The following is a 25,495-nucleotide window of genomic DNA, read 5'->3' on the forward strand; positions in this document are numbered from 1 at the left end:
TCTTCGATTCGGGCATTAATCACAATTACAGTTTCCCAAGCCTATAGCACACTGATTGCATATGTACAATAACAATATTCTTCTTCTCTCTTGGTGCGCTGCTTTTATATAAATCATGCGAAACTAACAAATTCACCGAAGGTCGTTTGGCAAAAATATTGTCAATCGCTAGCATTACATACACTCCTAGTACTTTGTTGATTCTTACGATCGAGAATCTTCTATTAATGTAGATAACAGGCAGACTTGTGAATTACACAGCCCACAGTATACGTCATAAGAATAAATAAAATTACACTGAAAGAAGCGAATGTACTACACTAAATGTACAACAGTGAATCTGTTACAAAATAAAACCGATAACTCAAGTGAGATTGAATTACCTTTTGACGAGGAAGAGATAAGCATACAGAAACTTCAGAGTTAGTTGACGAAGTAATAATGGCAAAGGACATCTCAGTTAAAGATACAAGAAGTGAAGGTAAAGGCCCCTGTAACAAAGAATGATATGCCAAATACTCCCCTAATGATACCTGATTAGAACTGAATATCATGCAGATCCTCGAGTAGTTGTATACAAACTCAAGAATGATGTGAATGAAAGTGGTTAGTACTGCCTCTAATAACACGACAAACAGTGTAATATAAGCACTGGATGATATGATACTCTATTTATGAAGATGTAATTATGCTAAGTAGGTTTATTTCTTTGTTTTGAATTTTGCGCAAAGCTACACGAAAACGATCTACGCTAGCTGCCCCTAATTTAGCAGAGTAAGACAAGAGGAAAAGCAACTCCTGGGGTACTCTTTCCAACGAATAATGGGATTAACTATAATAACGCCCTATGAATGAAAGGGCCAACATGTTCAGTTTAACGTAGATTCCAGCCCGTGACTCTCAGAATACGAGTCGAATGCCCTAACCACCTGGCCATGCCGGGGCACGTAACGTAGGATAAGTTATATATGTATATAATTACATAACAGTCCGGAATGGCTAAGCGTGTTAAGGCGTGCGACGTGGTAATTTGAGGGTCGCGGGTTCGCATCCCCATCGCACTAAACATGCTCGCCCTTTCAGTCGTGGGGCGTTATAAAGTGTGGTCAATCCCACTATTCGTTGGTAAAAGAGTAGCCCAAGAGTTTGGCGGTGGGTGGTGATGACTAGCTGCTTTCCCTCTAATCTTACACTACTAAATTAGGGACGGCTAGCACAGTAGCCTCGAGTAGCTTTGTGCGAAATTCAAAAACAAACAAACAATATAATTACATACGTTTATATGTTTATCAAGTAAATTATTTAAAAGTTCGTTAAGTGTGACTGTTGTTAATTTATTTTAAAAACAAATATGTAATTATTGTTTAGCTTTCTTCGTAACATGAAAGTCACAATCAATTAATTTATAGTAAACATTATGACAAGTTTAAAAACGAAACTCTCTAAGAGATGTACGTGTTGTTTGTAACTCATTGATGTCGAGAATTTAGAGTCGCGGGAAATTTATTGATGTGTATAATACAGAAAACAGACGATCAGGTAATAAAGATGAATAGTTTGGTTTGGTGTTTTATGACACAAAGCAACAAGGCTGTCCGCGCTAAAGATAAATAAGTAGTGTTAAATGAAAAGTAAAAGTTGAGAGACAGAAAAAAATTAGCAGATAAGATGTTACGAAACGGAATTAGGCCAAAGAAAAGAATGAAGGGAAGTTAATCATCGTGGAAGGCCTTACAATTAATATAGGCTTAACGATTGATATATTACTGTGAGTATTAAACAAAATAACGAAAATAATTTATTTCGCGAAAGAGAGTACTGACCATATATTTATATCTTTAATCTTTTAAACTCAAAGTTACAGCTTAACTATAGTTTGATCTATCTTAAAAAGAAGCCAGCAAAGACAGAAGTTACCACGAACCAACGTTAGCCTTATCGAAAGAATGTGATTGTTATGGTGAAATAGGAAAGATGAAATTCAAAAATTGTTGTTTGTTAGTGATATTCTTTGCTGTAATTCCAGAAATACCTCATGATAATAATTAGCTTAAGTGATTTATGATAGATTTAATTCCATGTAATAAGCTAGCAATATAAATTAATCTTTATAATTAAAATGTAATGACAAAGCTCGTACTAATGAAAATAGATTTATAAAACAAACTAACTCGTACTGGTACCACAAAAATCCATAAAACAATTCTCCACTTTGTGCTTCATTCAAGATTCAATAAATTAGAAAAAAGTTTATGCAAGAACTATTTCTTTATTGCAGAACGTAGTTTCAAATAAAAATACTCTGATAACAAGAACATTACTTCACTGTGGCTGCACATGTGTGTTTCATTATATCTTTACTGATGTAATGTGTAAGTACAGGAAGTAATGAATAAAGTCAAACTATAAGAAGTAGCTGGAAAGCTAACATCATTATTATTATGACTAAGGACAAGATGTAGTACTAATGGTAAATACATTTACTGTAACAAAATTACTGTTAATTCTGTAATAATGCACCATGCAAAGAACATGCTTTAATTATATATAGTAAGATATGAAAGAGAAGTAAAGCTAATTGTGGCTGAAATATGACACTGATTCATTATTACCTTAAAATTAATTTTAGAGGAATTGTTGATTGTGATGTATTATGATTTATCTCAGATCAGTCTCCAATTTATTATGTTACATACATTATGCATTACAATTTTAAACAGCTGGAAATTTTAATTTAAATGTTAATTAAATGTTGATATGTATTAAACATGTTTGAACTTTATTTCTTACAAGTTATGAAAATTCATTACTTAGTTTTTTACTGATGTGTTTTTCTAAATGCTTCTGTGATGTACACTGTAACAGGTAAATGAACCATGTGTTTCCTTTTGGAAGAGACGGATACCGTGCACCATATTTTCCTGGTCTATGGTGTTACTACTTGTGAGTATTTATTTATGAATTAATTTGAAGTATATAGGTGTGTACACTAAAGTTATGTGAACATTTAAGATTTCAGATTTAAAGAAGAACCAATTTTGAGAACAGTGAAGTTTAAAACAGGTTCAATAGGTAATGAAGACTATTTGACACAGTAATGGTATTTGGTATTCAGTGGGAATGAGAAATTTATCTATATACAGGAATATGTATGTATGTGTACTTAATTATTAAAATTATTAATTTGGGAAGGGATGTATGGATCATCAGAAAAGTTGAATCAAAATATAAAAATTGTATTTTCAAGCTGACAACTCGGGACTCTTAAAAGTAAACAAACTATTTTGTCCCCACTAAAATTGATAAGTACTGTAGGCATGGAGTTAATAGAGGGATTTATAATAAGCTTAAGAAAATAATACAGACATTACTTGCAGCTGTATTTATTTACTTTGTTAGAGTCTTGACAATACAGGCTCTGTATTTTGATTCATGTTGGTTCTTTATTTTTCTGACAGTCTAGAATGAGTTTTAATTATATTGTTACTTAAGTTGTTTTTTTTTTTTCATTTATAGAGAATACATTCTAAACTTGACAAATGCATGTGAATTCATTTGAATGCTACACATTTTATAACAGTTTACTGTTGCTTATGCTTTGTGTTCCACTCATCCACCACATATTAAAAATAAATAACAAATGTGAGAGAATAAACATACTTAGTGGTATACGCTGTAAGAAACAAACTGTAAAGTTGTTCTCAAAGGACCATTGTGAAGACAAAGATTGTTTGATCACAAATTTAATGACTAGCTTCCATCAGCTTGTACTATTATATAACAAAAGATGAACAGTAACAAAGGAATCTCATCAGAATGGAATAATGTTCCTTTTAATATAATACAACAAAGGTAAGTGCAACATAAACATACACAGTCACATGCTTACTTTGATAGGTTTACATAACAATATGTTTGTTCTTCAACAGCCTGCTGTGTACAAGTGTTTGTTAAAATAAGGCAACACAAATAATTCATTCAGTGTCACACTTTGCTAAATTGTCAATTATCAATAACATTTACTACCACTACCTATTTAAAATTACAATAGCTATATGAAAGAGTAATATATACAGTGGTAATAAATACTGAATATGTACTTGTGACTTTTGCTAAGTACAAAAAACAGTAGAAATAATTACCGATGTGATATTGAATAGTGACATCTGTTATGGTAATCATCCAGTGTCAAACACCTGTTGAAATATTGCCAGGGAAATAAACTTGAGTAATAATGAACAACAGTGGCTTGAATAACAATATCCGACATCAGAATCCTCTAATTTTGTTGTGTCTGTTTCCAATAAAAACACTAGAAACTGCACAAGCTGTAGTTCCCAACTAATGCACATACTGGACTTTTTGATAGCTAAAAATGAAGGACTTAGAAAATTTCACAGCATGACATAATTAAGGATGGGGAAGTAAGTTCAAAAGTACTGTCAGTTTCTTGCAGAAATCTCAGTGGAGTCCTGTGACACAATAAATATCATTTGAAATAATTTTATAGTGGAATCAAAATGGGTATTTGTGGCTTGAGTTAAGCTGTCAGCAATAGATCTACAGTTTTGTTTGCTTACATTTTTTTGTAATCCCTATTTGTGGATTTTAAATACCTAGTTTTTAATTTTCTGCTATGTTAACTTTTTTAATGCACAGCAATGAAAAAATATGTATTTAGAATGAAACACGACCCCCACTAGGCACGTATAAAATTATTCCAGTAGAAAAGCAGCTCTTTCAAATAAAACAAGTGTGTTTAAAACATTTCTTTAAATAAAGATTTGTGTCTTTTGAAGTAATTATTTATCAAGGTTTTGTGTGAACTTGTTTAATGTGAGTCCAATATAACATGAGTCCACTCAGAACAACGTTGCATCTGTTATGTACTTACAACCACATAAAGCATCTTTCACTGAAAAATAATTAATTTTTTAAGTAAGTCATGGACATTCATAGCATTCCATATAGCATAACTGTCTATGTTGTGGTTGAAAATGCTCGGTCGATGTTGCTGTAGTTTTGTGTAACAATAACATGAAAAAAAATAATACGATTAAGTAAGGAAATTTTAACTTTGTCTCAACAATCATGTATTTCGCTTATTATCAATCTTTTGGTGTTCCAATCTATTAACAAGAAAGGTTTTCAGTGGTGTTTCAAGAATGAGTCTACTTTTAAAGGGTTTTTTTTACCCAAATGATTAGAGATCACTCAAAGGCTTAATAGAGATATCCTAGTACAACAGGTGGTACTGTTTTGGAGTGAGGCTGCATTCTTAAAATAAGATGATTTTTATAACTTCATGGTCATTGATTTTGGTTCTATGTTTAAAGTAAAATTGTTTTAAAAAGATGTACTTTGTAAACTTGGGAGGGTTTCTTATTATTTTCAGTGAATCCAGTTTTCAATTTTCTGCAATATAGTGTTCGAGACAGTTATTTCTCATTATTATGTCTCCACAGAGAGGTGTACTGTAGATGCCTGGTATGGGTATTAAATCTTTTATTAAAATAAATTAGAGAACAATGTTTCAACCTTCTTTGGTCTTCAGGTTAACAAAAAGAGTTTTAATACCCATACCAGCCATCTTGAGATACATTTTTACTTCACGTGGGTTCTTCATCATCATGAGAGAGATGTAGTTTTTCTCTTGTTTCATCTTCTTCCAAACCCTTTTCAGTCAACTGCTATACCTACATATCTTGACAGATTATCTTGAAACTTGGTAGGGTCATACTTTGGTCCAATATGTCCAGTCAGTATTTTTTTTTTTTTTATTTGAGCATTTTAAGGGGTCAGATGTCAAACAATCCAAAAATATATATTTTGGGCTCTTGTGTGGTTATATTTATAGCAGTTTAGAAGACAACTGGCACAAATGTAAATATTCAAACAAATAAACAAAGCTGTTGACTGGATAGCAGCACGTATATCATAAAGTTGCATTTGATACAATATTTAAACATCTATTGCACATGATCACGAAACTTCATTCAGATTTAATGTGAAATAAACTTTTGTTTTCACAAGACAAATCATAGCTGGTTAATTTAAAATGTGTAACTAGAGGTCTTACAAAACTAATTGGATATGTGTATAAAGTATAAGTATTACAGTTTCAAATACTTTACTAGGTTTATGTGATTGTCGGATTGATTCATGTGGTAAAATAACAAGTAAGTGATTTGATTTTTGTTTACAAAGCCTATTTCATACTGAAAGTTGTCCAGGATAGCTCAATATGCATCTAAAAATATGTACAACCCCATAGCTTTGGGGGGAAGAGGGCTAGGTGGCTTTTAAAACTCCAGCTAATATATATATTTCAGTGAAATGTTCACTGAAAACTCACCCATGTTTATCCTCAAGTTTATCAAGTGAAATTTCAATTATAATATTTTTGTCTGTTCATTTGCAGGTTTTTTCTTTTAATAGTTGGTTGATATTACATTAACAATTATTCGTGGAGAACAGAAAAGGCTGAAAGAGTTTAGTGTTGCAGTCTTCTCACACAATAAAACTTGAGTTTGAAGATTTATATGTAAATTAGATGGCCTATATATCAGTCAGTCTGCAAAACTTACTAAATTCTGTAGCAATTCTGAAAATGAAAGTTAAAGATGAAAAACTATTGATCCATATTTTAGAACTTGTTTTACACTCAACAAATTTATTTTTAGTTCCTTGCATTCATCAGTGATATGATTCCAGATTATAATATTACTCTTTATCATGCTAATACTTACATTGACTTTTCATGTGAAACAAGCCATTTTATTTTGATCTTTAATTTTTACTTTTAAATATTTGCTAGAACATGTCTTTATAAATAAAAGTTATAGGCAGTGAACCAGTCATTTTTGTAACTATCTATGGTAAACTTAATGATTAATGTTATGAAGTAGTTTCTTTAGTTAAAACTTGGATATTCTTCACAAGTATAAAATATAAAACATTGCCTGAGGAAGTATCTCAAGTCTTAATTAGTTACAGCATTCCTGTTTCACTATGACGTAATTTTTGTGTAACTTTGTTGATGTGATAAAGAGATCATCATATCAAAGTAGTGAAATATAAAATTATAGCAGTCTGATGAGCAACGTTACAGTAATTACTCAACCATGAAGTTATATTAATGTTTACAGTCTGTACAAAGTGACCTGTATTGGCTGTATTTGTGTAAACTAGTATTTTGTAAAATAGTCACAACTGAGTTATAAGTTATAAAAAGTTCTTAAATTTAATTTATCTTAAAATACAGAACAGTAAATAAAGAAGTAGAGTAAACAATAATATTTTCTAGTTTTGAACTTTTTTACTCATTTGGGGCTTGACTCAGTACTGAATATCAAGTCTCATAAAATTTTACAGTAAGATGTGAAACAAAATGATATTTTAAATTTAGCATGTGTACATTTCAAAATAACAAAAAGTCATAAATTACTATATCAGTACCTTAGAATTGCACTATAATTTATAAAACTGTAACTTAGCTCTGTTTGAGTCATATTCAAAAGTAAGTGTACATAAGCAAGTGCTTCCAAAATGTCAAGAGGTAGGTAGGGGCACTGAGACTAATTCAGTAAATGCAGCAAGCAGAAAAGATGGGAGATTCAATTTTCCATATTATAAGTTCTCAATATCAGTAATTTGAGCTCCTAACTCAGAAGAAACTATAGTCTTGGTATTTGGACATCACAAACTCTAATTTGAGCACATCATATAATGCATAAAACCTGATATTTAGATTTTTTTTTTCAATATTCACTTTTAAGTTAAAAATTTAACTGATATATAATACTAAAATTTGAATTATAATTTCCAATTTAAAACCAAACTCATTTGTTTTGAATTTCCAGCAAAGCTTTACGAGGGCTATCTGTGCTAGACATCCCTAATTTAGTAATGTGAGACTTGAGGGAAGGCAGTTAGTCATCACCACCCACCACCAACTCTTGGGCTGCTCTTTTACCAGTGAATGGTGGAATTGACCATCACATTTAACACCCCCACAGTTCAAAGGGCCAGCATGTTTGTTGTGATGAGGATTCAATTTCTCAATGCACGGGTTACAAGTTAAGTGTCTTAACCACCTGATTTGAAATTAGTGTTTTGAAGAAAATGTTTAATGAAATATTTTGTGGTAAGTAAATTTTTCTTATCCAGCTTTCATCATTGAGTCATAGAAATTGAAATGAATGTTATGATATTATGCCATTCAGTAGACATGTGGTATCAGAATGTGTATTTTCACCACCCCAGTTTCAAACTTCCAAAAGTAGTATGTAAAGTATGTTTTTTATGTAACCATTTTTAAATAATATAAAATCATAAGTTATTTTATCCATACTGTAAAATTCCATTGTATTAATCATTTTATTAAGTAAACTGTATCTGGTCTAAAACAAAAGCTTTTGAACATGACACTTTCTTCATAAACTATAACAACAACAACAAAAGACAAGTTTACTTGTGAATACACTGTGCAAAGCCTGAGAAATTGTGCAGGAGGAAGTGTTAACTTTGACTGGTTATGCTGATTTCTCCAAGCCAGTTCACTTGGCTGTGGTTTTGCTAGATAGTAGATATAGGGATAGTTGGAATCTCCTTAATCCATTCATGCACGTCACTAATCAGATGACGAAACATTTGGCTAATCATTGAAATTAAATTTCCAAGTACCCATGGTTTATTCTCTTCAGAAAGCACACTAGCTGAGCCAGCACTCAGTTTATTAAACTAAGCTTCAGATTGACCTGAATGTGTGGTATTCAAGTACAGTAATGCCTATCATACAGTTATAAGTAGCTGCAAAATACAAATCCCTAAATGTTTTGCACAGAATTATTTCAAACATGAACAGTAAGAAATCCCACCTAATATTGTGCAATCACCAAAATAATCATTACTCAAACATTAAAACTAAGTCTCCATCCAACTACTGTCTTATAGGTTTCTTAGGACTACAACAGGCTCATGGAGAATTGAACAAGAAGATGTGTAGATAGAGATGAAATCAATAACTTCAATACATATTCCACACTGTTAATTCTAACTCTGAACCTAGTGCACTGTACTACAGTCCATTTCACAGTAAGGAAGTACTAATTATTGTAATGATATAAAATAGTCTCACTTCAGGATGACATGACAATAAAAACACAAGTGTTACAGCACAATAGATACAGCGTATAACGTTTGCCTAAAATAAAAGATCAGTATTCATATAAGACTTGCATCTGACTTACATAGATACTTAAACTGCATTTAAAAACAGAAAATGTAACATACTAAATAAAATAAGCAAAAAGATTAAAAAATGTTTTGTGTTAAAACTATGAATCAAAACCAATTTATGAAAAACAATTAAAATTTATCATACATCTGGAATGGCTGCTGCAGACCTACTACATGCAGTGAAATATTAAACTACTTATGTACGACCAAACTGCTCCCAAAAATAATTTTCTGATCATGACTTCATCAGTAACTAAAACAGTAAAAACCACTATTCGTGTGAACCTCAACAGACACAATTACAATGTTAATCATAAACTGGATTTTTTTATAAATCTTTAAATCATTATGATGTACAAGCACACAGAGATGAACTGAAAACTGCTGAGAATTATATATATGATATTGATGAAATAACTTTGTTGAAGACCAGTATTTTGTAGAATACAATCACATTTCAGTTGTAATGCAGTACATTTTATGTATATTTATACATATTATTATTATTACTGTCTACAAATAAATCTTGAAATATCAATTACTTATCATAGAGCACAGAACATTAAGTAAAGAAATACAGGAAAACAATGATGTTTCCTTCTCAATGAATGTGTACTTTCCACAGTTTGCTAAGCCTTGTCACATTTTACAACTGAAGTATGTAAAATATTTTTCTTGTTTTGTGTACACATATTGATATAAAGAACATCATAGGTTATATTTAAGTACCACAGATTTCTAGTGTAATTAATAATTCTTATTAATTAAAATGTATTTATGTCTAAAAATATTTTTAAACATCATTCATCTCACCTTTCCTTGTGAGTCTACAACAACAAAAAAATGGATCTACCCATGAAGACACTTTTCAAACCTAAAATACCATGTAGGTAAAAATTCTGAGCTTTCAATTGGTTATAAACATTTCATAGAACAAAGTAAGAATGTGTAAACAATCATTTGCAAAAACTAAAGAAATAGACAGAATTAACTTTTTTGATTTTCTTAAAATAGTAATATTTCAGAAAATAGATAAGAAAGGAGGTTTTTTTATTTTATATTCTAGCTTGTCAAAATTTGTTAATTTAAATTTCTATTTGTGAAAAAGTATAAACTTTGCCTTTGGACATCAGAAATATAATTTAAATAAAGAAGCATGTAGTATAGTACATGACAAACAAAATTTGATATTTAGGAATTTGTTTTAATATTTATTTTAAATTAATTAATTATTGTGTACTATTACATTTGAATTACATGCTACGACATATCTTCATAAAATAATGGTTCAATAAAATTTTGAATGTAAATCTACAAATGTGATAACATCCCCTGACCCCTACACATAGTAGTAGGGTTAAGAAGGTGTAAAATGAAACAAATACAATTACTAGTATAAAATGATAAATAACCAGAAACAATACTTAAAGATTATATATGCTATTACACTGTTGTAACATGGATTGTGAAAGCACTGTCTTCATATACTGTATGGTTTATGGAAAACATGCATGAAAGAGTGGTGTGCTTTGGACATGAAAGCTTTCTAATTGCATCTTTTGCAAGGGCAATAATGCTGCAGACATACAAAATTTGGTTTTGGTAAATACCAACAAAATCATGTCAACAATAAAGAAGGGTACATAATAGCAGTAACTTTGTTGTTCAACATCATAATACTCTTGTATTAATGCACCACATATAGGTGTGTGAATTTCTACACATTGCATGTGGCATTTAGAGCATAATGAAAGCTGATCACTAAGATGTTACTGACTAGTCATAGCATATCATTAGTTGAAATATATCATGCAGACTCTCCCTTCAGAGTTACACAAAGAGGGATATCTATGAATGGGTTAACATTCAAAGAGTCATATCCATAGTTTCATGAAATAGTTGTATTGTACTTTATACTTCCTTCTATATATGAAACTTTATTGTTGTAAGATGTAGAAGCTACTTCTCTGAATACTTGTAATCTAATTTGATGAGTGATCAACTAAAGAGAGGGAATGGATATGGTCAGATTTATATGATTGCTAGCAGCAGTGCTTGTGGAACTTGTACACGCTTGGAGCATGGTTTCATTGTATTTTTATAAATGAAAGGTAAGCTATATTACCCACATTAAGCAAGAATAAATTTGTGTCTGAGAGAAATAATCTCAGATTTATAGAACAATGGAAAACATCCAAGAATCATTATAAATTTGTACTGGCACATCTGTCTTAAGTAATGTAGTACTAATATTAAGAGTCATATATTGGTTATTTACCTTTTTCTAAATTTGAATCAGGAACAGCAAGATAGTTGTACTATATTTTCTATTCCCTTTCTTTGTTATGTAGAAAATTAAATTTGATAACGGTGTGTTAGCTAAGATGTTATCATTTTTTATGATGTGCATAGTTTATAGTGTACATTCAGGTAGATTTGATTAGTATGTAGCTTACCTAGTTGCAGCCAACAGTAAATAATATTCCACAGTTTTGAAATATATATGGATGAGTGCAAAGTGAATTGTTTTAATTTGACTGTATACACAATGTGTAGTTATTCTCAATTTACTGAATATATAACAACCACGTATATACCTTTTCATAACTTGTAATGACTACATACACTACTGTGTACAGTATTTTGCTCGTGATTATGTAGTTCAGACTGTATAACTTTAAAAATAAAATTCCAAGACAGACATGTATGTAGTTTAAAGTTTAAAATCACCTGTATTATGGTTATCTATTTATTTTCATTTACCTCTACACAAACAAATTGTACTTGACACGCATAAATGTACAGTTATAGTAATGTTGTCTTACATGACATATTTTAAACTTGAAGTGACCTAAACAAATCATCTTATTTAAGGCATAATGAACATTAAAATTTTCACACATACATAAGCTTTTAACTTTAGGTTTCAGTTAGTTTTACTTCTGTTTAGCATTGTTTTGACCAGAATTGTATGTTTTACTAAATAGGTTTGCCATACATTTTTATGTAGAATGATCAGGCTTGATAAATGGTGACCTTCAAGTCATTTGTTAAAAATGGTATGGGGTATTATCCATATTAATATTTAGAACTCTGTTGTTTCTTGTGAGTGTGTTTAACTGTTGGTTATTGTGGAGGACTGAATTTGAAGTTGAGTACGAAAAACAAAACAGGTTATTGTAATGTTCTAGATGTAAGAAATAGTGTGTTATAAGGAACTTTACAAAATAATACTGTTCACTAAGATTGTGGGAGTTTTAATATTTTCTTACAAAATAGTAAGAATGCTACTATATTTTTGTTTGAAATGTTTCCAGGGTCTTTTGCGTATAATGCTGTACTGGTATCTCTCACTTTCTTAATATTTTCTTGAAATGTTGCCTGTGATAAAGTTTTCGTTTGCCATTCTTTCTATTACTTTTGTATTGTTTTAATAATTTCACATTGTGCTTTTGCTGTTTTTTTACCTCATGAATTGTTTGTACTGTCTTACTGTATGGGTATTGTAGTTAGTAATTTAGTCTACATATTGCTTGCTGCACATGAAGAAGTGCCTGCTTCAAGTTTATCCATTTAAGAACTTTAAAGATTTATACTGAATACTATTCTGTTTTTTCTCAAAGTTTTTATTGTGACATTAAATGAATAGCAGTAAACCTTGTTAAACAGTTAACTTTCTTATAATTCTATATTTAACTGGAAAAGAAAAGCTATGCAAATTTTACATGACTTGAATCTTGATTGCCCAGGAATTAGTTAAAATGTTAAAAATAAATTGGGACAAAATTGAGATTTTGTGTTCAGAACAAGATTTAGTGTTAGCATAACTGTATTTTTCTTCTTTACAGAACTATAAGATTTTAAGCCTTTTTTGACTGTGTGAATGGCCTTCAAGTTCAACTTTCCAGCTCCTTGTCGTCATGTCAGTGATGCTGAACAAGATTAATGTGAAGAAACCTGTGAAGGAAGAATCTGTCCATCAGAAGGAAAAGTACCAATAAACAGTGGAGGTGAAACTATGGGGGTAGAGGTGTCAGTCACTCCACATCAAGTTCACGTTTGTCCATTTCCTTTTTTTTCAAACATTAAATTTCTTGAAGTGAGCTAAACATACATAGTGAAGCTCCTACAGTAATATCTGGAGGACATTATAAAGGCAGGGGATCAATAAAATGGGGTCTTACTTTTTAAGCAATCTGATGCAAAACCGTTTATGAGGGAGGGGTTACAGAAGGCTGTGGATTTCCTCTACTCCATATGGGTCGATCGATGTAGATCTCTTATTCTTTTCTGTCAATCATGCAAACCCTTTTAAAATGTAAAATTGAACAGCAGTTTTTTTGTATATCAACATTTAATATGTGTATATGTGTCAATTATTTTTAAAGCTGACATTTGTATTTCCAAGCTCACAGCAGGCAAGGTCTAATTATGGACAGTGTTTTATAATGGGGAAAAAGAGCACTTTTGGAGCATAAGAGGAGAAAGACAGGTACATTAGTTCACCCATCCACCTCCATTGTTTGTGTTATTGAGCTCCTATTAAAAACCAAACTATCAAATGTCTTGTGATGACTGAAATTTTGTTCTAGAAGGCTCTGTGCCTTATTGTGAGATAAGAAATAGAGTACTTTTAGTAATTATTTTAAGTATAAAATGAAAGAACACATTTCTTTAAAACTGTTATTGTGTTGTGAGAATTACGTACAATTCAAAATGCTTTACATGATTGGGGGAATATCACCTAGATTTTACATGTGGAGAGAAAATTGTAGTTACCAGTTCTTTTGTTGTTGGGACCCTGGTGAGATGTTTGTTAGCATTATAAGCATAACATCAAAGCTTAAAGTGGTATGGGATGTTGTTGTTTTGTTTTTTATAGGAACTATAAAACAACTCCGCTGTCTCAAAACTGTTTTCGGTCTACACCAAATATCTTACTCTCTTTCTTTTCCTTTTCATTCAAGTGGAAATGGTAAGATACAACACAAAGTAACAGTGAAACAAAGTGCATCCAACAGATGCATACAGGTTTTCAGTAAGGAGTCTAATTAGTATATCCACTGCTGTGAATAGTAGTTAACAACTGTTGGCTTCTTGGAAGGGTAAGGTTCAATAGACAGTGCAATAAATACTTCCTGGATAGAGGAACTACATTTCTCTTCTTAAAATGTCATGTAAGAGGGGGATAGGAACAAAAGAAATGAACCCTTTCATTACAGACTCACTCTGTGTGACTTTGTTCATAATCATCAGTTTCCACACTGTAACTTTTAAAATGATATGTGTATCTTCACAAAATCTGACTAGCTTTCTGTAAATATTACAAGTTTTTTGTATACAAAAAATTCAAAGTTTTTGATCAAGTATTTTCACTAAAATTAAGTTATCTTTTGAAATTCAAGAATTGTTCAAACTGGTCCACTTTCTCTTTTCCTCCTCTTCAAAAACTGCATTACAACAAACTTTATTTTAGTGTTTTCAACCAATGGCAAGTAGTGTAGTGACTAAAATATATAAGTTCAGGGTTGTAAGATAAAATACACTGTTTAATGTAAGTAGTGTTAATTTTGTGAGTTAATATTTCATGACTGTTTTGTTTCACAGTAAGAAAGTTGAAAGCAGAAGGTTATTGAAAGTTGTGTAATTGATATTAAGGCTACAGAGATTTCTAGAATGCCTCAATGTAAGAATGTAAGAATACCTCTCTTCTTCACAAAAATCCATTTTGGCCAAATTCAATTGGTTTAAAATGCAGTTGACAAGCCAAACTATTTTTCTCAAGAAGAGAACCATACAGTATTTAGATCCAGTTGTGATACATGTAGTGTGAAAAATTTGTCATGTTTCACTTGTTTTGAACATATTTTAGAATAAGTGGAATGCATGCTGTTCATTTATTTTTGAATTTATCTCCAAAAAATGGCAAACATCCACTGTAAAAGAATCCTCAGTCCAACACACAAATTTAAATTATTATATACAATATTTAAAAGTGCGTTTTTAACTGAAATGAAATCAGAACATTGGAAAAATTGTGGTTCTTCAAAAAGCTGTAGGAGTGGGTGTGCTTTTAGGTCTAATGCACCAGTGTCCAACTGTATTTCATAGTCACCCAAACTGTTTAAAATGTGTTAACATTTTCACTTTGAGGCAAAAAAATTAACTGTGTTTTTAAAGATGGGTAAAAAATACATAGTAATGTTTTCAATTATTTATTAAGAAAATTAATTATACAAAAAAATAGGTGGTAGAAGTAAAGCACCAGTTCACCACAGGTCAATAGCTGTTTTGGCATGTGGCAAGCGGTGACCATGTTGGACACCATAGGTCTGAGAGATCTAGAGCAGGTGAAAAACAATACTCTTTTCTCTCTTCACATGTCTGAGAAAGAAGGAAAATAACTTTCTAAATCCTGTCTTGATTTGTTGAAGGTAGAATTAGGTGGTGTACAGATACTAAAAACCTCATTGCTATATTGTGTATATATACAAAACACAAAAATCTGTGTCTGTCTCTTGTTCCATTATCTAACTAATCCAGGTTCACTGGACCAGTCTTAACCAAACTGTGTATAATGTTTTCAAGGGAGCAAAAACAGTAGTGCTTGTTCAATAGATGACTATCCTTCTTAATGAGGGTAAATGTGAAGATAATTCGGAAGTGGCCATGCTAATGGATGGTTCCTAACTCCTCCACCCCATTATTGCTGTTATTGAACACTTTGATTGAGTTAACATCAATTATATTCATCGATGCACAGAGCACACAAACATTTAATATATACATCTCGAAGACTGTGCTTGGCTCTCTTTGGAGGAATTAAATGAACAAAGATGACTGCCTTTGTTACAATAATGCATAAACTGAGATGAAGTTTCTATTTCAACAGCCACCATAAGGCTGGTATGAAAAGCTGTTGTTTGAGTTGTAATTTCTTACTTTGACCTGTCTGTAAGACACTTCTGTAGCCATTGGTTTTCTATTAAATAATCATGTGAAACACTGCAGAAAGATGTGATGAGCTGGGTGTTGAAAGCAGGTAACAGAATGCACCCCTACTGACATTACAATTGATACTACCTTTTTCTACAGGGTCATAATGACCATTATACAGTGTAGTAAATGAATTGTATGAAAATCAGGATTTTTCTCATTTATCATATCTTCCACCTCCAGATTTTAAGTTCATGTACAAATAAAGGACAGGTACCTCAGCTTGATAAATATGAAACATAAAATTCTGAGTTATTTTTATGATTCTAGCTCAGAACTTCTTACTAGGGCACGTGCTAGTTGACTTCTAGGTGTTGCTGTACCTAACATGAGTCATCACAGATGGTATCTGCTGCTTCATGGGATAGTTCACCAGGTATCAACTTGAGTGTGAATTTGTATTATTAATGGATCAAAAGTAATATGTTCTTCTGGGTTATTGCCATCTAAGTTGATTGGCCAGTTACAAGGAGAACACAAATCATGTAATTAGTTTCTGTTTTGAAAGAATTGTGACCTGTAAAGTGCAGCATTTTTATCTAGGTATGTGTTGAGTCTGAAGTGCATATTTTAATAATATTTTTTTCCTTTTGAGTGTGTTTTAATTTTCATTCCATTTGTCAATTTTATTTTGCAAAGTGGTAAACATGCGAACTGATTATAGATTATCAAAAAAGTTAGAACTTGTGTTTGGTAAAGTCCATGTTCTATATAATGTAATATTTTCTCACACTAATCTTCCATCTCAATAAATCATCAAGTCTGTCAGTATGCAGGGTGTGGATTACACGAATGCCTCTATTTTTGTAAACTACAATAATTAATCACATCAGTACTTCCAAAGTTGATTTTTCATACTATGGATCTCTGATAAAGCTGTTTAAAGTTTATTTTATATTGTCTTGACAGAACCAAAAGGGGCATCTAGTCAACTGTAAAAGTGTTATCAAAGTAGCCATTATTCTCAACCAAAACATATATGGTTAAGGTGGAATAGAATACTCTTCATCCCTACCATGTCTTGTATTGAGTGAATCAGTATGGTTTGCATTTGAAAATAGGTCTTTGTGGTCATCCATTGCATTGTTTCAAGTGTTGTTGTTCCTTCAGACTCTCCATTGTGTTTTATGCCCTCACTTTTCTTCTAATGAAGATTGATAGCCCTCATTACATTCCAGTTTTCCCATAAGTACCACATCTTTCTTATCTGGGTGAAATGTATACCTGGCTCAGTCTCCCACATCAGTTTTCCAAATTTGACTTTCTTGTCTTCAGGTGTGTCCTCTGGATGGCTTTGGAGGATGCTTCTTTCCTTCCCTCAAACTGTTTCTTCCACCTATTCAATGTAAGATTCTTGCTATATGTTGATATGACATAATGCACTGTATTGGAAGTTGTAATTCACCTAAACTGTAAATGTATTTCTGGAAGGTTCTTACCAAATTTCACACTTCCCATCTTACCTCTTCATTAAAACCTGATGCTTCCAAATTCTAAGAGAACTCAAAGTGATATCTGGTAGAATTGAACAGATGAAGTCATAAGCAAAATGAGAATACCTTACTTTATTACTGATGGAGGGTTGTTACATGATAATTTTAATGAATAATTTGCAAACAAGAGGAGGCAGAAACTTGTGACATGCTTGAAAACAAGATTTACAAAAAGATGGCAGCATTGAATAAGAATATCTATTGATGTAAAAGGATTGTTTGTTTGTTTTATAATTTCGTGAAAGCTACATGAGGTCTATCTCCACTAGCCATCCTTAATTTAGCAGTGTGAGACTAGAGGGAAGACAGCTAGTCATCACCACTCACTGCCAACTCTTGGGCTACTTCTCTACCAGTGAATATTAGGATTGACTGAAACATTAGAAGGCCCCTACAGCTGAAAGGGTGAGCATGTTTGGTGTGATGGGGATTGGAACTAGCAATCATCAAATTACAAGTTGAGGGTCTTAACTGTCTGGTTATTCTAGGCCTGTGTAAAAGGAGATAAGTACTTATTGGAAGTTAATTTTTAGTACAGAAAATTATAAATATCACAACAATTTTATAGAATATGTGATGTAGATTAAAAATAAATATGCAGGTTAATCAGTCTGTAGAATGGTATTCCTGAAGTATTGAAAATATGATTCAAATTATAAAATTTAGTAATTTTGAATAATTAAAACATCTAACACATTTATGACTTGCAAAGGAAAAAAAAAAAATGTAGTGTCACAAGCTGGTAATTTGATTCACCCAAAACAGCTTACATCAATAAGGGTTTATGTTCAGTTGTAATTATTTCAGTCCCAGCAAAAATAGTTGCATAACTCAGAAAGTGTTAAAATGTGTAACTAAATAATTGTACATTTTGATTTAAAGAGGAGATATGACAAATTATGAAGAGTAAAATAACAGTGTAGAAATACATTATTTCCAAGGAACTTTCAAAGTGTGATCACAGTAATGGTTACAAGGTTTATAGATCAAAAAATTCCCTAGTGTTATTACTATTGTAAGGATTAAAACCATACATTTACTAAAATAGATTAATTTCTGCATATAATCTAAGCAGAACTGTTGTATTAAATATTCGAAACTAACATCATATTATGAGGACATCGTGAATGTAACAGCTGCACACACTTCCAAAAGGTTATTAATATAACTTGGAGGGACGGTGCTTACTTGTGTGAATATAATGCACCATTTATTTTTTATCAGTATCTTAGAGTAGAATTCATATAATTAAAAAGTAACTGTGCACAATTTTCTAACTGCTGTATAATAAACATACAAGGAAAGTATACAATTTTATCACCTTACAAAAATATAAGACTAGAAACATGTGTTAATCCATTACTTTTCAAAAGGTACAATAATTTTATAAGTAGCATGTGGTAATATGTTCACGTTGTAGCACATTACAAATTCTAATGATACTTTTATTGTTTCAGTGGTTCAGGAACTATCTACACAGCCATAGTAACTGCTACTGGGTTTTAAGTTGCAATTAAAGAGATCAATGAAAACCAGGAAAAGAGCTTATCGTCACCGAACTTATAGTGGTGGACAAAAGTAAACATCCAAACCATCGTCAACTATTTGGTTAGCTATCTTGTTGGTGATGAGCTTTGGGTTAGTCTTATTAATGTTACATTTTAGTTAATTTTTGTATTTTTAATCTTACCTGTTATAAATTGTATGCTAACATATTGTCTTTATTTAATTAAATGGTCAATTTCAAGCAATTTTACAAGTTTAAGAATATTTTTGCATATCACTCTCACAGGTTTGCTTTGTTTAAATTGTAGTTGTAAGTAATACGTGACAGTTTTATTGTGGGAGGTTGCAGCCACATTTGGTTCTGACATAATGACTTTTTCAATTCATTCCATATATAAATAACTTTGAAATAACTTTATATATTTCTGTTCTAAGCTTCTACCAGTATGTTATCTCCAGCCAGCACTCTTTAGTTTTTATTATGCTTGTTTCAACTTCTTTATATGTACGTGTGTTATGTACATGGTTGTTGAAATTATTTTATTCAAGAAAGGTTGAGTTTGTTGAATTATTTGCAGCTTATACAGTACTCTCAAATGTAGCATTATTTACAAAGCTGTAAACATTGTTTATTGTGTAATACAATAAATATTAAGTTTTCAGTCTCTTACACAAAATACAATCCAGTGTAATCTTTTATAAATGTTGGGAATCAGATTACAGCATTGGCATCTAAATTAGAGTTAATTTTGTAAGGCTTACTAGTAGTTATTTCTGTTTTCTTTTTCTTTCGCATGATAACTTTATTGCCTGGTTGACACTTGGCATTGGTTGGTTCCAGAATTAATAAAAAGGAAAAAGTACGGACCAGAGGTTTACATCTGGTTTCTTGGTATTTTGTCAGAAAAATTCTGACATGGTAAGTGTAGGTAACCAGTACTTACAGCCAAGGAATAAGAGTTGATTGAAGTTCAATTTTCTCCTTGTTTGGGTATCTTGCATTTTTCTCTTTTGTGAATTGTTTAAGTTTTAAAAGTTACAAGTCCATGAAATTAGATGGAAAGTTAAATACTTTAATGCAACAATAATATAAAAATGTGATTTAATAAATCTCAGAGGGACTTCCAGTGGATAAAGGTAATAATGAACAGTGGAATGATGACAGCAACACTGAATATTTAACAAGACTATATACAATTACAAACAGTTAATTATTGAATCTTGTGGAGTGTATGGTATAATAATCTTTAAAATGCATAAAGTATAGTGTTTTCTGCCACAATATAACTACCATCTTGTTAAACCCCTATAAATAAATAGTAACATGTTAGGTAATTCACTCAGGGTGTTCTGCTACTGTAAAGTTATATTTTGTGGAGATATTTCGACAGTATTACGGAGTATTATCCAAAGATTTGTACATTCCGATGTCATGGGTGTCAAGTGACATGAGTCAGTAATAGTGCATGAAGCAGATAGTATTTTTGTGTTTTGTAAGTAAGGTATATTCTATCTCTGTAATGCTAGTGTCATTAACAGTATTGGTTATAATTTCTGATATATATAATTGTTTTCATTATATATACATGTATATTTTTTATTATCAGAATTATTTTGTGTTGTTAAATTATTGATTTAGTCATCAAGTCACACTCCTTTTTCAGGTACTTGATTTAATATTAACAAATGGAAACCAAACAATTTAAATAAAGATAACCTGCCTACAGATTTTCAAGACTTTCTAGACAGGTGTCTAGAAGTGGACGTAAATAAACACCACATTGCCTCTGAACTCTTATTAAAGATATGGTATAAATTACTGTTATTTTACTCAGATATTTTGGTTTACTTTGAACCTATTATCTTGATAACATACACCAAAAAGCAGTACCAGTATGTTTAGTTTCATTTCGGCCCATCCTACAGTACTGTGCAAAAGTGTTAGGACAAAGTCAAAAATCAGATTTCAGGCAGCTTTCAAAAAACATCTGAAGATAAATCACAGGTAAAATATCCATATTTTATTATTCTTCACATTCAGTGCAAGAAAAATATAGTGAGAGTTCAACAAACAGTGAATATGTTGTGTCTCCTTTTACTTTAATAACTATGGAAAGTCTTTCAGGCTTTGTTACAAGATGTTTAATCACAGTGTCCTTTGGGAGTTTAGTCAAAATGTCTCTGATACACTCCCATATAGTTTCATTGGAAGTAGCATTTGATTTTTCAAGTTTTTGATTTATGAAATTCCAAATCTGCTGATTTGAGATGGGGCTCTAAGGGAACTATTGAATTATTTTGAATAACTCCAGTGGCTTATTTCTCAGCTAAGTAATTTCTGCATACGTTGGATGAGTGTTTGGGGTCATTATCCTCTTGGTAGTAGAACTGGGTCTGCCATGATGGATCATGTGCATTGAAATAAGAATCTTTCATCTTTCTTCTGCTGGATGTACAATGTACACTTTGAGTAAACTATTTCAAACTTTGACTTTTCCATCCATATTACTTCTTTTCAATTATCAGCAGTCCAGTTTCTTGTCAATACTTGGAGAACAAAGTAAAGGTTTTTAACTGCTACATGATCAAATATTCTATCATCATTGACTTCTCTTGATATTGTAGATCTGGAAAAATTTCTTTCATTTGGTACATGGTCATTTATTTCATGCCCTTAAATTTACCACTATATTCATTCAAACAGAACCATTATGACATGTCCAAGGTACAAGCATAGGAAATTCTAAAAACTCAGTGTTCTCACCCTAGCTCGTTTAATTGTTAAAAAGTGATCAATGAATCACTACCATGGCATTGAAATTTACAATCAGTAATAACATGGAAGAATGAGCCCATAAAATGGAAAGAATGAAAAGATATGCTTTTGCCCTTGCACTTTCACACAGTATTGTATAAAGAGACTAATTAAACAAACTGTATGTGATGTATAATAAGCACTTTTGTTAAACAGATGTTTTTATTTTTCACCCAGCATCTGTTCATTGAAGTAGCAGGCCAGTGAAAACAATACAGCCCACTACAGTGATAACTAGATTCACATTAATAGCTCAAAAAACAAATATCCCAATATACATGTTGAAATATATTGACCATGAAGACTGGAATCATTTTAGGACAAGAAAATTAACAGATTGTTTTTCTTAGATTTCTTCTAGAGCAGTAGTATATTGGGTGCCACGACTTCCTATTATTCAGCTTATTAGATTTTGAAAATAATATCCATTTCTCCTCCATGTAAAAATGTTGTTACGAATTAGGAATAAATAAAACTCTTGCTTAGATCAAATTATTATTTTATTTGCCACAATGAACATTTTTTTATTATGTTTGTTGATAAAAATAAAAAAAAATGAATAAACAAGAGGAAAGTTGATGTCAAACAGATATGCATTCAGATTCATCCTGATATTTTTGTGAAATTTACATCATTTAGTGTCAGAACTATGTATTATGATCTCGCGTATTGCAAGTTGAACTTGCAGTCTGTGAGTTGTGGGTTGAATCCTTGTTCAAACAAACATGCTTGTTTTTTTCAGCAAAGTAGTCATTATAATCAACCCTACTTTTCTTTTATAAAAAGTTACCAAAAGTTGACAGTGGATGCTGATGATTAGCTGCATTTTCTTTTGTCTTTGTAGCTAATTTTGGGATTGTTAACACAGATAGCTTTTGTGTGGCTTAATGAAAAATTCAAATTAACAAACAGACTTAGATATGTTCATTTTAAGTCAGTTTTCTAATCTGAGGCTAAACAAAATCCTTTTAAGTGTTGCTTCTGAAATTGCTGGGAATTCCTCATACAGATACTTGAAACAGTCACCATCTTTGTTTAAGATAATTACAAACTGATTTATCAAACCCAGTTTTATATGAAATGAAAGTAATATGACATTCTTTGTGTCAACCAGACTTTCACATTCATTGTTTTCAATTCTGGTATCTGTCTGACTTTGTGTGGCCATTACTTCTTATCCAGCATTGATTTTGTGTCATTTGTCCCATTTCACACACAAAATGTGAAAACTTTGTCTGACTGGGTGTTTAATACAACAACATTCAAAGGACTTTCAAGTTTCCACAAAATAGCCAGCCATGTTCTTTGTATTAGACCTTATTAACAAGAATTTTGATAGTTTTGTATGTTTCCTTCAAGTGAATCGATTGACTAATAGGAACATACATATATGTTACTGTTTTGAAGAACAACACATTTTGGACCTGTATTTAAGTTATCAGTGAACTATATCCACTCTTCATTCACAGGCTGCAACTCATAGTATTGGTATTAATACAACAATATTGTTTCAATAAAGCAGTGAACATTCTTGCTAAATGTATGGAATAAATTCTTTCTCTTGATTTCTAGAAGCTTTGGTTTAGAGTTATTTGGCATAATGGCTGTTTTCAGAAAGTAAAATAAGACAAGTTTTAAAAGACTTGTAGCAAAATTTTAATAATTATAACTCCCCAGGTTGACTAATGAGCAGTTCAAACAGCAGCAGTTCTGGTTTCGAGCTATTTGATGTAACGGCTGTTTTCTAATTTCAAATAAAAGTACATGGACTTTGATTTTAAAAGAGAATTACATTAAAAAAGATGTAATGTGTAAATTAAAAGTAAAATGGCATTAAAAGATGAATGGCCTTTAAAAACTTAAAAATTTTTGTAATGTTACTGATAAACCAAAGGACAAAACATGTTTAAATTGGTGCTGTTGTTGAGAGTCATAAAATGTGGCTTGTTGTGACCTGAATTTTGCAGAGACAACACAGTAGTGCAACAATGCCAGATAAAAGAAAACAACGAGTTAAAAAAACTGTGACCAATGCATAGTCTAGTTAAGAAAACTTCCTCTTTCTGATCCTTGTGGAAGCAAGATGGCCAAAGTTTAATAGAGGGTTTAATTTGGAAAAGCTTGTTTTCACGTTACTCACTCCAAGCCAACTGGCACAGAGCTGAGTCTTGAATACAGGACCTAGTATACAGATGGTTTAAAATCAGTTTGTTACTTTAGTTTTACTTTTCCCCTTCTCTCTTTGTTCTGATTTATTTGTTTTTGGTATTTCCTTAGTTTGGTGTTCATATCCCTCCATCTTATATCTAGGTGCTTTGTCTTGTCCATTTTTTTTTTTTTTTATAGTTCTATTTTTTGGAATTGTTCTCAACCCTTTGGAATCCAGGGTTTAGACTTTAGAGGTTATTCTTCTTTGGAACCAGTCTCAGGCTTTGGTCCTGTCAGTGCCTTCCTCTCTCACTTCATCTCCCAGTTTTCTTTTTTCTCTAACAACCTGAAGCTTTGTATGTCCTATCTCATAATTTCAATCTTCTTTTTTCATACTTTACCTTTCTTATTGTTCTATTTTCTATCCACGTCTCACTGATCATCTGTATCTTCATTATTAACAGAAGGAATTATAGAATCTGTCTCTCACTGTACTTTGGATTTTTATTCTCGTCTTTTTGTTGTCCCAATAAAGTTGTGTGGTTCTTATCCTGTCATTTCTTTATCATCTCTGAATCTCTACATGTATCCTTTTCTGCTTCAACTGTTTAGGGTCACCATCTTGCATATTCTTCTTTGGGTGTGTCAGACCATAGACATTTTCGCATCTCCTGCCAGTTTCAACATAGCACAGCTTCTTTTCGTTGTTTGTCTTTGGCGATCTCACAGACTGGTATGTGAACTAAAAGTAACACATTTGTCTACCATAACTTATATAATTATGCAGTTTCCTTTTTCTCTGGATTTTGCCTCCTACCAATTTTTATTCTCCAATATACCCAGAAGATCGAGTGTGATGACTTTTGTTTGTTTTATTTTCCAGTCATTTTCATGTGGTTTATATACGTATTATGGTACCTTGATTAATGTACATATTTCAACACAATGACAATTTCTCATTGATAAGAAAATGAATGTAAGAAGGTGATAGTCATCTGATACAATGTTACATGAAGAACAACATCTTACACTTCTCTTTCCTGGTGCGATGTGAAACCACCAAGTTGCTGTCTTTACCTCACAGGTATTACTAAACAAAAATCTGAATTGAACACAAGAGAATGGAAAATATTAAACCCATCTCCTCCTTCTAAGTGGCCAGTGTTTAAATGAAAGTTTTCTGGGAATATAATTGACATAGCCAATTCTGAACTCTTATTAAACCAAAACATATAAAACAGACAATTCTTTCCTGATCTTTCTTACTTCCAGTAAATTTTCTTTGCCTTGTCAAAAG

The 25,495-nt window shown here is 31.5% G+C and overlaps 1 long non-coding RNA gene across 30 annotated transcripts in view; it reads left to right on the plus strand.

Annotated features, from left to right (window-relative positions):
- Nucleotides 1-1,288: 1,288 nt before the first annotated feature.
- The window catches only part of LOC143243033 (uncharacterized), a 233,121-nt gene continuing 208,914 nt past the window's right edge, over nucleotides 1,289-25,495 (plus strand). For 2 of the 30 annotated variants that reach the window (XR_013023771.1, XR_013023774.1), the window contains exons 1-6: nucleotides 1,357-1,768; nucleotides 2,866-2,943; nucleotides 7,863-8,146; nucleotides 13,089-13,297; nucleotides 18,017-18,134; nucleotides 19,187-19,367. This is a non-coding gene — a long non-coding RNA (uncharacterized LOC143243033). Of the gene's footprint in view, nucleotides 1,769-2,814; nucleotides 2,944-7,862; nucleotides 8,285-13,088; nucleotides 18,135-19,186; nucleotides 19,918-20,076; nucleotides 20,842-20,899; nucleotides 21,045-22,227; nucleotides 22,571-25,495 lie in introns of those variants that run through there. The other 28 variants (XR_013023779.1, XR_013023778.1, XR_013023777.1 and 25 more) reach the window with 27 other exon arrangements.

This window comes from Tachypleus tridentatus, unplaced genomic scaffold (genome assembly GCF_004210375.1).
Source record: "Tachypleus tridentatus isolate NWPU-2018 unplaced genomic scaffold, ASM421037v1 Hic_cluster_2, whole genome shotgun sequence".
In the NCBI taxonomy this organism is placed as follows: Eukaryota; Metazoa; Arthropoda; class Merostomata; order Xiphosura; family Limulidae; genus Tachypleus; species Tachypleus tridentatus.